The sequence below is a fragment of the Echinops telfairi genome, unplaced genomic scaffold, assembly GCF_000313985.2.
Source record: "Echinops telfairi isolate 266 unplaced genomic scaffold, ASM31398v2 ScPeMD7_7427;HRSCAF=8465, whole genome shotgun sequence".
Taxonomy (NCBI): domain Eukaryota; kingdom Metazoa; phylum Chordata; class Mammalia; order Afrosoricida; family Tenrecidae; genus Echinops; species Echinops telfairi.
The window spans coordinates 3195685-3199520 of NW_022111327.1; positions in this window are offsets into that span (position 1 = coordinate 3195685).

Sequence of the window (3836 nt, forward strand, 5' to 3'; positions counted from 1 at the left end):
GAGACTGTTACTGTTTAGGTCAATTGAAAAGACCAGTCTTTCTCCCTCGGTGCAGCTGGTGGTTTCCAACTGCTGACCATGAGGATTGCAGTTCAACACATAACCACCTGTGCACAGAAACTCTAAAAAGTTAGAATTGTTCTTATAAAGAAGCTTGGAGTCAAGCTTACCTCTGAAACATCTACTATGAATTATCCATTGACTTCTATATATTAAAATGTGTTCAGAAAATATTTACTGCATAATTATAAGAAGAAAAATTTAGACCTTCAAAATATTTAGGAAAATGCTTTGCCGTCTTACATTTTGACACTTTAAATTGCCCTCCCACCTTCCATCGGGCACCTTTTCCATGTTCTTTTCTACTTTTCACAAGCTGTATTCTGGCTTTGCAGTCTTCACTATGTAATTTCGGTAGATGGTGCACAGCCTCCCACACCAAGAAAAAAATCCTGCTGCCATTCCATCGATTCAAATACATAGTGACCATTTGGACAGAGAAGAACTGCTCCTGTGGGTTTTCAAACCTGTAAAGCTTCCAAAGGCCTCAGAGTGACTGCTGGGTTGGAATCACTGGCAGCTCAATGTGTAACTGACAAGCCATCATGGGTCCATATACAGCTTCCCTTGGAAGTCCCTTTATACCTTTTTTCCCCAAATATATATATATAAAATTTTTATTGAGCTATAATTGACACATCATACAATTTAATTGTTCAATCATATCAAATGATAATCAATTATCACCACAATCAACTTTGGAACATTTTCTCCCTTCTTGTACCCCTTAGTGTTGACTTCCCATTTCCCCCTCCCATCCCCTTTGCATTCCCAGGTCATTCTCATTTCCATGACTGTCTTCATAACTCCTGCCTTCCCTATACACAAACACACAAAGCAAGGACAAAGAACAGTGCGGGAGGGGGAAAGGCCCAGAAACAATGGTCATATAAAACAATGAAAGATCTTCTAAGATGGAGGGAGCCCTGGTAGTGTAGTAGCTACACATTGGGCTGCTATCCACATGGTCAGCAGTTGGAAACCACCAGTAGCTCCAGAGGAGAAAGACTGACCTTTCTACTCCCGTAAACAGTTACAGTCTTACAGTCTCAGAAAACCACCGAGGTGGGGTGGGGGGATATCACTACGAGTCAGCATTGACTCGATGGCAGTGAGAGGGTGGTGCTTTAAGATCATGTTTGCCACTGCCTCACATGCATGTGAAAGTTGGACATTGAATAAGGAAGAACAAAAAAGGATCAATGCATTTGAATTGTGGTGCTAGAGAAGAATGTTGAAAGTAACATGGACTGCTAAAGTGACAGACAAATCTGTCTTAGAAGAAGTACAGCCAGAGCGCTCCTTAGAGGCAAGAATGGCAAGACTTTATCTTAGACACGTTGGACATATCGTCAGGAGAGACCAGTCACTGGAGAGAAGGACATCATGCTAGGTAAAGTGGAGGGGAAACAGAAAGAGGAAGGCCCTCAATGAGATGGATTAACACCTTGGCTACAACAATGTGCTGCAACATAGGCACAGTTGTGAGGATGGCACAGGCAGGGGCAGTGTCTTGTTCCTTTGTGCATGGGATCACTGTGGGTCGGAACCACCTCAATGGCATCTAACGACAGCAACAACTTCTAAGATTTTCTCCTCCTACTTCTCCTGTGGTCTCTTCCCACGTAGTCTCCTTGCTTTCTTCCCCTACCACTCCTTTCCTCAAGCATAGGTTGATTCTTCTGAGTGCTATTCTCTTCCCCTCTTTTTTCAGACCTCTCTCCATTCCCACACTTGTAAGGGTTCTTTAGATCCCAGCAGGGGTCTGGACGTAATGATTACCAAGGAACCTCTAAGGTTCAACCCTGAGGAGTCATAGCCATTGGCAAGAGTCCACCAGGATCTGATAGTGCCAACCTCTAGGAAATAGAGTATTAGAACATTGTTCTTGAATGATTGCCAATTTGGTAACCACATCCTGCCAACCCAGTGCCCTCATCCGCTCTGGCACTTCCCCGAAGTATTCTGCTTTTCCTAGTCTCAATTACACAAAGTCATTGTGGGCTGATAAGGTCCATTTATACTTCTACCATCAATTATAATAGCTTACCTGCAATTAGCATTTCTTCCTTGTCGAAATACTTACACATTCCTGATTCCAGCCTTGGCAAGTGGGTGGGGTGAAGCCTGGAGAAATAAAATGGAGGGGCTTGACCCAGGCCACACAGTTGAGCAGAAGAATGGCCTAGTATCCCTCCCATCCACCTCATCCTCGTTTGCTCTCATGGCCCAACACTTGCCAGACCTGACCTCAGGCCTGATTTTGCATTTAGCCTCTAGCAACTTGCTAAGGGGAAGTACCCTGCATAGATTCTGCTGAAGGAGCATTGCCAGGCAGACAGCACCCCATTCACATCTCCAACACCCCCTTGAGAAAAAGGAGAAATTTGATTTTAGCATTGAATTCCACCCAGGCAACAAATCTACTTGCTTTGATATTACTAAAAGTCAAATGCCAAAGTTGATCAGTACTGGTGCTCAGGTTGGGCTCTGCTCTGCGCTAGCTCAGTGAGATGATGTATGTGAAAGCCCTCAGCAGAGTGCCTGGCATCTAGAAAGTGATAGCTGCAGGCTATCCCCTACCCTAAGCGTTTTTCTAGAGGAATCCTTGGGAGAGAGTCAACGTGGCACACTAGAAAGTTCATTGAATTAGGCATATACCTGTAGAGACCTGCATTCCAGATGTAAGTAATATTGCTCAACTTGAGATGTCTGGTCATGAATTCATTTCATCTCTGAGTGTAGGTTTCCTCAGTTGGAAAACATAATAGCTGTCCTGCTTGGGAAGTATGTTGTATTAGCCTTTATTCTTTGACCTGAGAATTCTCTTTGCATACTCTTTGGCTTCGTAATTCTACGAGTAGTTTGGTAGTATTTTGTACAGGGATTTTAGGTTATAATAGTGAAAAATGAAAACAAAATTGTAGTGACCCATCCATAAGGTATGATAGAACACAGTGCCATCATAGAGAATGATGTAGGTGGGTTTCTTCTTCACATGGAAACAGATCCATGACACGTTGTTTCGAAATCATAGAAAGTTTCAGAATTGTAGGTATTGTTCGATTTTGTAAAAAGACTAGTGCTATGAATCTCTTCCTCACTATGTCAAAATGGCACCGCCAGGTTTCTTAGGCTGGTGGTCGGTATTATGAGGACCTCTAGTCTTTTCTTCATACTTTATTTTCTGAACCTTTTGCAGCTGTGGTCACAATAGTATCTAGTATTTGTCTAATCCCAAAGAACAAGAAATGGGGTATGGCAGGGGAGGTTGGGAACCAGCGGGGAACTAATACTGATGAGTACATAAATGAAGAAAAGGTTCCAACACTGTTTGTGGTGATGGTTATACAACTCTTCATGATGTCTGTGATGGAACGATTGACTCGTATGATAGGTGAATTATATGAAAATGTTAAAGGGATAAGAGTGTGAAGTTGGAGAGGGGAGGGATGGGGGACCAAAACAATAGAGAGTTGGAAAACACTCACAAAGGTCAACAAACAAACCTGGAACTATTCATAGGCTTTTCATTTTTGTTGTTGTTTTGGTTTGGGGGTTTTGTTGTTGTTGTTGTTTTGATTTGGGGGTTTTGTTGTTGTTGTTGTTTTGCTTTGCTTTGTTTTGCTTTTGTGCTTATTATTTTCTTCCATGTCTAGATAAGATAGGTGAGATAAACAATATGGAGGAGAAAACAACGGGACCTACGGTTTCGAGAGGACACTGGAGAAGGGGAGGTGGGGGAAAGGAAGCGGGTGTTAACAAACCCAGAGACA